The sequence below is a fragment of the Eptatretus burgeri genome, chromosome 7, assembly GCF_056783735.1.
Source record: "Eptatretus burgeri isolate ZD-2024b chromosome 7, Ebu_testis_v1, whole genome shotgun sequence".
Taxonomy (NCBI): Eukaryota; Metazoa; Chordata; class Myxini; order Myxiniformes; family Myxinidae; genus Eptatretus; species Eptatretus burgeri.
Window position 1 is genome coordinate 91,632,603 of NC_140967.1, and position 14,297 is coordinate 91,646,899.

Genomic DNA, 14,297 nt, shown 5'->3' on the forward strand with positions numbered 1-14,297 from the left:
GATGTTGAATATCTTTCATAAAAAGTCTTCCCTTGTGTGCCGACACTCTGTATCTGAAAATTCCAAATTTCTGCCCAAACCTGTGACCGAGTGATAGACCAGTCCAGGGTTGGTTTCCAGCTATGAAAACGTTCACGACGTGTCATAGGCATCCCTGATGCTCCTTCAAAGAGTTTGATGGATGAAGAAGATCCACCTTTAAAGGTACTTGTACTGGTGATTAATGTTGCAAGATAAGTTTCTATCTACTTTGTAGGTTTAGGGTACTTTTCACCACATCAGTGAGTCAACTAAATAATGACCCGATGTTTTGTCAACTGTGTGGGTCAAGTAACACTTCAGGGAGCAGACGTGCTCGCCCCTTTCATTTCAAGGTGACGTCATGCCATTGTTTCGCCTGATAGCGTAACAAAGAGCAAAGGCTTGGGGGAACTTTGGGATACCCGAGGTCGTCATGAGACAACATCAGTGAATGTTATGCATGCGGTTTTTCCAATCCCATGCAAAAAAAAAACAAAGAATAAAAGTTTTCTTCTTGGCTCCCAAACTAAGTGAACCAGAAAAAAATGCTGGAAATTGCCCAACAAAGGCTACTTATGCCACTTTTGGAATAGGACATTCAGTGAAGACGTTTTCATTTCAACGGAATTCTGTCGTTTGTGATGATCACTGAGATCAGTTGTTTGAATATAACATGCTTTGAAAAAAAAAAATATATATATATATATATATATATATATATATATATATATATATATGTATATGCAGACCCTTTAGGATACCATGAGGCCACGACAAAGTTAGAACTCGATATTGCAACTACGATATTTGTCCTTCGAAAATATAGACAAAATGACAGATGTCTGTAATCGGAAGTTTACAAGAAACAATGCCCGTCAAGACAAGTATATCCTTCCTAAGTTTGTGAAAAAGATAAACAAAGCAACTTTTTTAAATGTTTACTGCATGTATTGTGGAAGTCTAAGACCAGATCAAATAAAGTACAGTTAATTTCAAAACAGAGTTGTGCCCTCATGTAGACAAACTGAACTTTTCTTGCATTTCTTGTTAATTTTCAGGCCAAAAAAGTATATATCTTAATATATAAAGCTCAGTCTAACCACTGACTCACTGACTGAATGATATTAAAGATCGGTACCTTCCGGATGACGTAAAAAGCTGAAATTTCACATGCCGATGGACATCAAAGCTGATACACCGGGAAAAATCACAGAACCATTGGAAAGTGTCTGTAAATGAAAATATAAATAAACGAAAAAAATAAATGCAGGCGAGTGACCCGAGACAATGAGGAGGCACGGTTCGTTATTGCTTACAATGTGTAAGCATACTCCACTAGTACAGTATACAATTGATGTATACTGTATGTATTTACAGTATGTATCAATTATTGCCTTTCATCATTGACTTGTTTTAGATTTCAAACGGTGACTCAGTATGCCGACCCGTCGCTTTGCTGACGGATTTAATAGAAAGACAACATGTTCTACTTCACAAACATATTGCTTGTCTATTTGTGAATCTCATTGAGGATTATGATTATGAATCTCATCAAAAAGTGAATGTGCTGTTGGTGTTTATTGATTCCTCACTCTATCTACTGCCCCCTTTATCCCCACTCCTCACAAATAAATAAATAATTAAAAACAAATTAGTGATGTACCTGTACCTGCCCCACTGTTCTCATTCCCATTACTCCTACCTTCCCTCCAGTGAATTAAGTAAATAAGCCGTGACATTGAAGTCATGTCATGTTCACAGACCACAGGTATGATGGACCTCCTCGTGTGTCCAAGTTCCTTTTATTTCTTTGTATAATGCTTCTTATCGAGTCATAATTATAAGCGAACAGTCAGTCGAGATCATAATCTCAAGTGACCCAAAGTTTCGGGATTGTTGATACTCCGCACAAAAATTATAGCTATCCTTATAAATCATTTGAACACTTCTTTCTTTCAAACAGGATACCTCCCAATAGGAGGTGCGAAAACATAATCCAGTAATCATTCCTGCAATTCCTCGACTGCTTATCTCAGGCCGTGGACTTACTGATCACACTACGTATGTGCAAATATTCAGGACAATGATTAAAGTGCTCTGCACCTTCACCTCTGTAACGACATCATTAAGCAACCAAGTGTTGAAGAGGTGGTCTCAGACATCTGAAAGCCAAAGTTTCCGGTGCAATCTTGCCACATAAAAGGCTACCAGAAGGCTACCAGCTGGCAAACACGTGCAATTACTGTACACAGCTCAGACTTTACAAAATTAGTAACACTGCGAACACAAAGGCACAACCAACTCAGACAGCAGTTTGTCAAAAGTACAAAGAATCTGAAAGGCTTGAGTTTCAGGTACTCGGTGGTATTCATCTATACAGGCTGTGTGTGCCCTGCAGGTTTTAAATACCGTCACTGGGAAAGAGGCAAAAAGGCTCGCAATACAGAATGATGGTGAGTTCAGTGGGGTGGTAGAGGGATTATTATGAGTGTTAAGGGTTTTTGACAAATACCTTCTCAGTTGACTGGTTCTCTATAAAATGTTCTTCAAATTTTAGTGGACGGAGTCAACCAACTACAGACTGGATGGAACCAACGGAGCGTTGATCGAAGTATGTGAACCACAGTCGCCAACGTCGTTCAGATGCGTTTCGTGGCTGCGAATTAGCATCAATTTGGGGGTTCCGCTGATGCGATGATCCCTGTAGGTTAGGGCAGGAATTTGTAATTTGTTGATGGTGTCAGCGATCACTTACCTACTCGTCATGAAGGATACGGTGGGATTTTTTAAGGTCTACCAACTAATGCCAGCAGACAGGACCCCAGCTCGAACATCCATCCGAGGGATGGCACACCCATTGATGAATCACCCTGCCTGTGAAACACTAGCATGACAGTTTATAGCAGGGTTGGGATTCTAACCCAGGTTAGACAATTCAGAGGCGAGCGTGTAAACCTCGAGGCCATCCTGCCAGCCTTCGAACAGCTATGGGAAGTAAGGAGAAGTTGACGTTTCGGGCGTTAACCATTTGTTGGAGAAAAAAAAATATTTCCTTTCCCCCCTACTCCCTTTACTCCTATCAGTTCCAAACATCCCTTTTTGCTCTGAATATGGGAGGACGCCTAAAATTCCAGCTTCTTCTTATTATTCTCACGGCAGTTAGCGTACTTGGATCAATGTCCTGTTGATCCCATCCAATGTTGTACCTGTACGCCGACACAGATTGACACTGGCCTTCACAAACAAGACTAGCTCTTCATTCAACTACAAATTTCTCTTTGATCCTTTGGTAGACGTTGGTGTACAGCAGTGCGATACGACTGAGGTCAACGCAGACAGCAGACATACCAGACACTGCTGATTTGGGGGTCTTTTTACATTCCATCGGTGCCTATAATGTGGGAAATTGGGAAGTCCAAAACGAGGTTACAAAGTGTGTGCCAAAAAGCAATGTTATCATAAAGAACAATCTCTTCATGACGTAATAAATTGTGGTGGAAATTTTGACAAATCCCAAACTCCATCCCGCTTGTCCCATACATTCCCTTTCCCTTCCTTCTATAACTTCCCAAACTACTTTCCCTCCTCTTTACACTCCTTTTCCCACACTCTTTTACACTCTGCTCCTCATTGGCTCTTAATCTCTTGCTTTTCTCACTTGTATTTTTCACAATCGAAGCCTCTGCCTCTCCTTGGATCCTCATCCGTTACCGTTCATAATAAATAGACATGTCCTACCGGCGATCCATTCAAGGAAAATAAAAGATCATCTTGTTTCATCATAATCAATCTTTTGATCACATCTTCATTGCTGTCAGTGTAAACAGTATTTTAACCATTTCATAACGGCTATTTAGAATTTATATAATGTATATCTTGAGAATGTTTTTTTTTTTCTTTTACAAAAATGAATCTTGCAAATAATCTCTAATAATGTTTATTCTTCACAGGATTTATGACGACTTTTAATTTGGTTTATAATCATATGTCATATCCTTTAATTAATACATAGCAGTGAAACAGTCTCACATGTTAAACAATAACCTTAATTTCAACAAACAGCCTTGTATAAATATTAAATAGGCATACATGTAATAATATAATCATCGAATCTCTTGTTATCCTGAATAATAATCCTCAGCAGCACATTAGTTCACCATGCGTTCGTGTGTGTGTGTGTGTGTGAAGTGTGTGTGTGTGTGTGTGTGTGTGTGTGTGTGTGTGTGTGTGTGTGTGTGTGTGTGTGTGTGTGTGTGTGTGTGTGTGTGTGTGTGTGTAATATGTATCATATGAGTGTATATAATATGTATGACATGAGTGGAAAAATATGTAAAATATGAGTGCATATAATATGTACAATGAGTGTATATAATATGAATGTATATAATATGAATAAAATGAGTGTATATAATATGCATAATATGAGTGTATATAATATATATATATATATATATATATATATATATATATATATATATAATGAGTGTATATAATATGCATAATATGAGTGTATATAATATGTATAATGAGTGCATATAATATGTATGATATAAGTGTATATAATATGAATAACATGAGTGTATATAATATGTACAATATGAGTGTATATAATATGTATAGTATGAGTATATACAATATGTATAATATGAGTATATACAATATGTATAATATGAGTGGATATATTATCAGGTCAGGTCAGGTATGGGAGCATGTGCCAGAACAGCGCGTCGCTGCGTCCACTTTCCGCCGGTACTCCAGGGGCCTCCGTCTGGCCATCCCCCAGGCAGATGCCAGGCCCATCCCCATCTCCTTGAGATGATGGTCAACCTGCTGCAACCACGAGGCACGTGGTCGGCCCACTGGCCTCCTCCACTCATGAGACTCCCTCGCTGAGAGAATCTGGTGAGCAGGATCAGCGTCAGGAAAACGAGCCACATGTCCATACAGCCGCAACTGACGCTCACGGACTATGCAGGTAACAAATCTCATCCGAGTTTCTCTCAGCAACCGCTCGTTGGACACAAAATCCGACCAGCGATAGCCAAGGATTCTCCGAAGAGACCTGGTACCAAAGGAATTAAGTCTCTGTTTCAGATCTTTGGTCAGAGTCCAAGTCTCGCATCCAGAGAGCAAGACTGGAAGTACCAAGGACCTGAAAACTCGGACTTTCGTCCTCCCGCACAGGTACCGGCAGCGCCACACCCCATGATCCAGTGAATCCATGACCCCCAGGCCCGACCCAGACGTCTATTGACCTCTGACTCGCAGCCAGCAGAGACATGAATATCACTGCCAAGGTAAGTGAATCTCTCCACGACCTCAACATCCTCACCACAAACAGACACAGACAGGACAGCGGCATCCAAGATGTCACCGAAAGCCTGGATCTTAGTTTTGACCCAAGAAACCCGTAAACCCAGCGGCTCCGACTCCTCATTCAGCACCTCGAGGGCCCCCAAAAGGATGTCTAAAGTCTCCGCAAAGATGACTGCATCATCTGCAAAGTCAAGGTCTGAGATCTTGACATTCCCAAACGATGCACCGCAGCTAGATCTCTCCGACATCCTCCCTAAAATCCAGTCCATACAAGTGCTGAAAAGTGTGGGGGCCAGTACACACCCCTGACAAACTCCATTAACAACTGGAAATAAGTCAGAGATGGTACCACCACACTTCACAGCACTCTCAGTACCAGAGTAGAGTTCAGACATCAGATCGATCCGTTTTGGTGGCACCCCACGAAGACCAAGAATCCTCCAGAGGACATCCCGATTCACTGAATCGAACGCTTTACAGAGATCAACATAGGCTGCAAGCAGCCCCTGCCGAAACTCTCGTCTGCGTTCGGTGAGGACACGAAGTGCAAGGATACGGTCAATCGTTGACCTCTTTGGTGTAAAGCCTGACTGCTCTGGACGCTGGTGCTCAAGCAGATGGTGGCGAACCCTATCAAGAATTATCCGAGCAAAGACCTTGCCCGGCACTGAGAGCAGCGTCACCCCTCGGTAGTTGTTGCAGTCTTGGCGATCACCCTTCCCTTTCCAGAGAGGGACAACAAGGCCCCTCTTCCAGTCAGTTGGGATGATGCCTGTGTTCCAGGCAGAGCACAAAACTGCATGCAACGACACGAGTGCAGCATTTCCACCAGCCTTGAGAAGTTCAGCATGGATGCCACAGATCCCTGGAGCTTTGCCCCGTTTCAACTGGTTCACCGCAGCCCGTGTTTCCACAAGCGAAGGTGGACCACAGTTGATTCGAGGGTCAGCAACAGGGATTGTAACACCCTTGACGTCCAACTCGACAGCTGGGGGATCAGCCTGGTACAACTGCTCAAAGTAACCGGCCCAGCGGGCCTTCACTTCAGACTCCTCTGTCAAGAGCCTACCACTCTCCGCTCGAACTGCAGTGCTCCGAGGGATGGGCTTGGATGAACGCAATGCGCGAATTCCCCTGTAAGCGGGACGAGAATCACCTGTCCACAGGTGATGCTCTACCCCCTCACAGATTCCTCGCACATAGGCCTCCTTGTCCACCCTCAGTGCACGTACAGTTTTACGCCTCAGCTCCCTGAACAGCTCAGCTCTGCCATTCAGCCTGGCCCTGCGACTCTGGTCAATGGTATCCAGTGTCCCTTGAGAGACAAAATTCTTCTTTGCCCTGCGGTGAGCTCCAAGGCATCCACCGGCAACATCAAGGACGGTGGTCTTGAAGGCACTCCACAACTCTTCAGGACCTCCCAAAGCACCCAGACCCCCCAAGTGTCCACTCAGCCTGTCCGCAAACTCCTCAGCTACTCTCTCATCCCTGAGCTTGCCAACATCCTGCCTAGGCTGGGATGGTACCATTCTCCAGGATTTAAGGTGCAGCTTTTGAGTTGCTACAACAAGCCTGTGGTCAGTATTGAGGAACTGAGCACTCCGGTAGACCCTGCAGTTCTGGATCATCCTCCAATGACCGTCAATGAGGACATGGTCAATCTCCTTTGCCACACCGCCAGCGTTGGAATACCAAGTCCAGCGATGAGCTTGTGGGCGCTGAAACCATGAACCAGCCACCCTAAGTTCATGACTTCTTGCAAAGTCAAGGAACTTAGTGCTATTCTGGTTCATAGTTCCTGACCCATGGGGACCAACACACACCTCATAACCATCCCTATCAGTTCCAGTCGATGCATTGAAATCCCCCAAGACTAGAAGTGTATCTCGTCTGGGGCACTGATCAACCACAGACTCGAGCGTGGCGTAGAATGCATCCTTCACGGTGAGATCACTCACCTCAGTCGGAGCATAAACAGAGACCAGGGAAATGACACCCAAGGAGTGACGAATCCTTAATCTCATAATACGCTCGTTGACCGGTTTCATTGGGGTTAGCTTATTGGACACAGCTACAGCAACTCCTTGGGCATGGTAACCATCAGAGCGACCAGACCAATAGTAGGTGTAACCACCCACCATTATCTCGCCGCAATCCGGTCTACGAAGCTCAGAGAGAGCTGCAATCCCGATGTCCAAACGCTTGAGCTCAGATGATAACAGAGACAGGTGATCATCCTCTCTTAGGGATAGGACATTCCAGGCACCCACCCGAAGGGACCGCCTCAGGTTAACCCAAGGAGACCGTCGTCTGGTGGACGACACCTCAGCACCACTCCGACACACTCTCCCGCAATCTGACCCAGGGATGTTACCCCGTGGTTTCCCTCCTATCATCAAAGATCGGGGGTCCCGAAGGCTTTGCCCCAATCTCATCATCCGGTGAGCTGCCCTGCGAAGGGAAGCTGCACAGGAGGTACTCCCACAGAGCGGGTTTTCAGATTTTTTTGCGTTTTTGCGTTTTTCGGAATGAAGGGTTTTACGGTGGCCGGAGTGCAAATCCTGCCACCAACCTCCTAATGAAAGTAACCCAACTGCAGGAGGACGTCTGCAGACACAGTTGGGCACTAGATATGGATGGCCGTTGGCTCACAAGGAGCTCCTCCGCCCTTTGACAGGTTTTGTTTTTAATCCTGCTGGGTGTCCATATCCAAACACCCTCCTCACCAGGAAACCTGGTGGGGGAGACGGTTTAGTCGCCGACAACCCGACCATGGAACAGGTTAGTACAGGTTTACATGGTACCTGTAGCAGGTCACAGATCGAACCTGACCTGACAACAAATATAATATGAGTGCATATAATGTATATAATATGTATAATATGAGTGTATATAATATGAATAATACGAGTGTATATAATATGTACAATATTAGTACATATAATATTGTTACGGATCTGGAAACCATAAGCATTCAAACATACAGATGTCCCAAGAATCAGTTATTCCGTTAATTACATGTAAGACAGGTCCCTTCCTTTTGTCTAGTGGGAGAATCAAAGTTGTGCGTTGCGATGTCCTTTTAGGTAGGTTATTAAATCTTTACATCCAACGAACCCTCCAACGAACATCCAACAACCATCCCATCCCCATCACGATCCACTGTCTACCTGCGTCTCTGGAGCCTCATGTTTCGAGGCAAAATCTTTGTGAAGTACCTTTTTGGGTGAGTCCGCACGTGTGGAGTGGGCGGGCTTCCCGGTAAGGCCGAAAATCCTTCCCAGAAAGGGCGGACACATGGAAGCCTTGTCCAATCGGGGCGAACAGTGATGTCGGCTTCACCAAGGCCCCTCCCCGCCGAGGGGGATCTATAAAATTACGTGTGGGATTGGGAGGAGCGTCTTGGTTGTCGGGTTGTGCTGGAGTTCGAGGGTTGCCAGGAGTGCTGGTTGCGAGGAGCGTTGCCGTGAGAGAGTCGTGGAGTTCGTACAGTGCTTCCAGTGAAAGGCAACTTCCTTCGTGAGGCAACCCTGAGAGCGGAGAGTGTTGGGCCCTGATCCCCGCCTCGGATTCTGCTCTACTCGACCAGGGCTCCTTCGCAGACACGGTCTCCACGCGTGCAGCTGTGGACCGAGCCGCACGACCATTAACAGGTACCGCACCATGGAGCACCCCATCCCTCCAATGTGCAGGTACCTCGGCGAACCACTACCCAGTTCGTCTCTCTCCCTGGCTGCGGGGGTCCAATAAAACATCTGGGTTTCTTATCATCTGAGTGTGCGTCTGTGTGTGTGGCACCAGTTCATTAAGTAGAATTGTTCCAGTGTTTGATCATTGTAAATCTTTCCTGCCTTGTATTCCTGTGTAAGTCTGCCCTGTGTCCTCTTTCTCTTGTAAATTATTTCTAAATAAATGATTGTAGAAATGTTCCCAGTTCGTTTCCGTCTTTTCCTTCGTTGGTCCAGCATGGTTCGGATCTGAGTTTTAGCCGGGTTTTTATACCTGATAATTATCCGTTCATCCTTGCTCGACTGCACCCGAACTGGAGTTGGTAGTCAGTAGTTGGAACTCTTCTGCAGCTGGTAGAGTGACCCGGTTCGAGCAAGACATGCCGAGGGCGTGGTTCCCCGGTAATAGAAATCGCGTAGTTAATGAGGTAAATTGGTTCAAGACAAAAAGACCCTCTGCTACGCAGTTGAGATATTGGCGTCCACGGTCGGTTCAGCGACCCGCCGTGTCACGGAATTATCTGGAGCGACGGCCTACAATTCCGGGGAGTCTGGTGGGAGGCGACATAACTTCCCCTACCTCGTGGTCGTTCTCGCCACCGACCCCCGGCCCGCAACAATATGTATAATATGAGCAGGGGTTTCCTTATTTCTTGGAGTAGGAGGCTACCATTAAAAAGTAGCTGGTTACCATCACCGCGAGCAAAGAGAGCGCAGCTGTATGGCCAGGGTCCAGGGCCCACTTTGGGCCTTGGAAGCCAGAAGATCCTAGATGGCTGGAGATGCATTCTAGCATGATTTCTGACATGAAATAGTTCTCATATTATCATGCTGTTGGGGTGGAAAAATCCACCAAAACAAGTGGTTCGGCCTATACTGGATGGAGTTGCATTAACATAACTAGGGCGGGCCCGTAGGGGCATGCCCGTAGGTGCGTGCCAGTATATGCAGCTTCGTGCCTGCAGTATCAGGTCCCCAGCATCAATTGTGACGTCATATCAAACGAAGAAGAAGAATTGAGACGCCCCTCTCTCTCGCCCCCCTCTCTCCCCCCTCCTCTGTCCCCCCTCCTCTGTCCCCCCTCCTCTGTCCCTCCCCTCTCTTGCCTCCCTCTCACCCCCTCTGTCGCCCTTCTCTCTCCCCCTCCTCTCTCCCTTTTCTTGCCCCCCTCTCACCCCTCTCTCTTGCCCTTCTCTCTCCCCCTCCTCTGTCCCCCCTCCTCTCTCCTCCCCTCTCTTGCCCCCCTCTCGCCCTTCTCTCTCCCCCTCCTCTCTCCCTTCTCTTTCCCCCTCTCACCCCCTCTCTCGCCCTTCTCTCTCCCCTCCTCTCGCCCCTCTCTTGCTCCCCCTCTCATCCCCTCTCTCGCCCTTCTCTATCCCCCCTCCTCTCTCCCTTCTCTCTCCCCCTCTCTCTCGCCCTTCTCTCTCCCTCCCCTCTCTTGCCACGCCCCTCTCACCCCTCTCCTCTCTCCCCCTCCTCTATCCCTCCTCCCCTCTCCCCCTCTCTTGCCCCCCCTCTATACCCCTTAGTCTCGCCCTTCCTCTCTCCCCCCTCCTCTCTCGCCCCCACTCTCATCCCCACCGAAATTTATGCACCGTCTAATATGAAAATGATCATAACTTGGGGCTTAGTGTTTATCTATAAATGCGTATAAGAAATCGAGAAATTATTAGAATACACGAAGTCATCACTCTCCGGAAGCCCGTACGTTGTAACCTGTAATGGGGAACGCGGCTGAGCTTCCCTTCCCCCATCGGCCACGCCCACGTAACAACGTGTCTTGTCATTGGTTTGGTAAATAAATGGCCATAACTTGGGAACCACTTGTCCGATTAATATCAAACCTCGAAAAGGCACATCCGCGGGTCCCCAGCAATATTCCTGGCAAGTTTCAATCAGATCGGACCGTCAATCGTGCAAAATAAATAAATAAACAGTGATTGTGACGTCAATCGTGATGTCATAGCACCATGTCTTGTCATTGGTCGACAGATAAATGGCCGCAACTTGGGAACCGCTTGTCCGATTAATATCAAACCTTGAAAAGGCACATCAGCGGGTCCCCAGCAATATTCCTGGCAAGTTTCAATCCGATCGGACCGGTGATCGTCCGGTTATTAATAATTTGGGAAAAAATTGGCATGATAAGGTGAGAAGGTGTACCGACACCTTCAGCTGCCATATATACACCTTTTCAACACTGAAAAAGCAGTAAAATGGCCATAACTTTGGAACCGCTTGTCCGATTGACATCAAACCTCGAAAAGGCACATCTACGGGGCCCCGGCAATATTCCTGGCAAGTTTCAATCCGATCGGACCGGCGGTCGTCGAGAAACGGCGGTCGCAGACAGACAGACAGACAGACAGACACACACACACACACACACACACACACACACACACACACACACACACACACACACACACACACACACACACAGAGATTACTGGAATTATAGATAGATGACTGACTGACTGGTTGACTGAAATTCAGCTACACTGTATAGTTAGTTCAAGCAGCTTTTAAACAGGGTTCATTAATTTAAGGCCATGGTTTCGGGCACACCAAGGTGTCTGGAACATGGAGTATCAAAGCACTTTTAAAGAGTCATTTTAGCAACATTTGGGCCATACCTTAGTTCTTAATAGGGAGATGATACTGCACATGATGGAGTACATTGAGCAATCTGAAGTAAGTGTGACATAATAATAGTGTAGATGAACTCGCATTCATTAAGGAAACCATATTCCATTTCTCGGATGTCAAAACAGGGGGATGTAGAGATTTCATGGTGACAAAAAAATTTAAAAAACCAATGTCACCCGCAGGGTGACCCGTATCTTGCCAAAAGGTGATGACGTGTGACTTCTTTAAGGTTACACTGAGGTGAACAGAGCTGCTATCCACCAGGAGTGACTCCTTGAGGAATATCTGCCTACGAGAGATTCCGATGAGAATCGTTCTACAGATTAACCATGAAAAATATGCGTTTGCCTTATAACGTCACTAAATGACGTCATAATGTCTCAAGCTTGACATATCTAGAAAGCACTCATCGAGGTGTTCAATTTGAGGTACTACACGATATGGTTCCTAAAACTTGAAAATTTGACCTTGGGGTCAAATATGTTTGACCTCAGGCGTTAACCATGAAGGTCAAGGCCAATCGCCGCCAAAAATTAATCAGCTGAGCGCCAGACCATGAACTATATTCCCATGAAGTTTGAAGACGATCCGATCAAAATTACTCAAAAAATAAGGGTTTCGTCGACTCCCCTGATTTGCACCAAAGTGACCTTGACCTTCAAAATTTTGTGCACTGAAAGGGACCTCTATAGTCCTCTGATATGCGAAGTTACAAAAATTTCCGATGATAACTGTGCTCTGCAGAATTTTTTATACGTGATTACAGACAAACAAAAAAAACAAAAAAAAAAAACATACAAGCTAACTTACATATCTTGCAAAAACTTCGTTTTGGCAAGATAAAAAATCGAAAAATTGCTTCTGCAGTAAGTAGGCGGCGACCTTTGACATTTTTTTCTCTGAGTCGACGGCTGCGGGTCGCCAGTAACCGGCTTCTAAGGAAACCCCTGTATGAGTATGAGTGTGCATAATATGAATAATATCTGAATATATAATATGTATAATATGACTGTATAGTGTATATAATATGAGAATATATAATATGTATAATGTGAGTGTATATAATGTGAATAATATGAGTTATATATAATATTGTTATGGATTTCAGAATCCGGTCTGATGAATGCATCCACACATCCAGGTCCTCAGACAGTTATTTCCTTTGATGCATGTTCACATTAGCCCCATCCCCATGTCTAATGGGATCTTAAATGTGATGTGTTGAGAAGGGTAAAGGATAGTGAGGAGAGAGGGGAAAGTGAGGAGGGGGTGGGTGGAGAGAGATGGGGAGAGTGACAAAGGGGCAACGAGGATTGTGGGAGAGAGAAGAGGGAGAATGAGTGGGGGAGAGAAAGAGGGAAGGGAAATGAGTATGGTTGGGTTGAGGAAGGTTGGGGAGCTAGGAAGGGGGGGGGGGAGCAAGAAAGGAGGAGAGCAAGGAGGGGGGCAGAGCTAAAGCCAAGGTAACCCGTGTTGCCAGGCTATGCCGGTGTAACAGTTTAACTCCCCCCCCCCCCGGACAACTTCCCCTTCAGGGGAATAGAATACATGTACAAAAAAAATAGAAAATGGAGAAAAAATAGTATGTAAAGAACATGAACACCGAGAGGTATATATTTTTAGTATAAATTTATTTTTGGCCATAGGGGGGCAAGTTATCCAGGGAGAGGGGAGACTTATCTTAGGACAAGTACCCCCCCCCTCCAGGGGGAAGTTGTCCAGGGGGGGCGACTTATCCTGTTACACCGGGTCCCTCCTCCCACCATTCCCCTCCCTCCTCCCACCATTCACCACCCTCCTCCCACCCCTTCCCCCGCTTCATCCCACCCATCATTCCCCTCCCTCCTCTCACCCACACTGTCCCTCCAGACTCTCACCCCACCCTCTCCCTCCAGACTCTCACCTCACCCCTCCCTCCAGACTCTCACCTCACCCCTCCCTCCAGACTCTCATCTCACCCCTCCCTCAAGACTCTCACCTCACCCCTCCCTCCAGACCCTCACTCCACCCCTCCCTCGAGACTCCCACCTTACCCATTCCCCTCCCACCTCCCACTTCTACCCTTTCCCTCCCTCCTCCCTCAAAGGTACCCAGCATTGCCCGGGATCTAACGTTCATCTGTTGGACTACCTCAATTAAACACATATTTAGAGACAAACATTTTATTTATCAAGGTGGAACTTATCGAACAGAAATTGAACATATTATTGCAATACTTTTGAGTAGACAATATTGAATGTTTTTCCATCAAGTGCCAGAACATGTAAATTGTTTGGTGTTCCAACTCCAGAGCAACCTAGATATACAATAGTTGACAGTGTGAAAAAGCTATTTGAAATCTGTTTTGTTGCCAGACAATTGGAACTCACTCTCTAAACAACTATATAGGTATACTGATCAAAATCGCTTGTTTTAAAGTTTTCGCAGGGTGGATATTTTGATAAGTTAGCTAATCTGGTAACTTTTTTTTCACCCTTGAGAGTTATGTCATTGGATGAGCAGTAAAATTACCTTTAAATCGATGTATTGGTTGTGTTTGTACTATTTTTGGTTTTTGAAGAAGAGGTCATATGACTCCTTCGC

General features: G+C 45.7%; 1 protein-coding gene across 1 annotated transcript in view; it reads left to right on the forward strand.

Annotated features, from left to right (window-relative positions):
- Positions 1 to 14,297, forward strand: part of LOC147023789 (forkhead box C1-A-like) — a 328,450-nt gene that overhangs the window by 79,619 nt on the left and 234,534 nt on the right. The window lies entirely within an intron of this gene.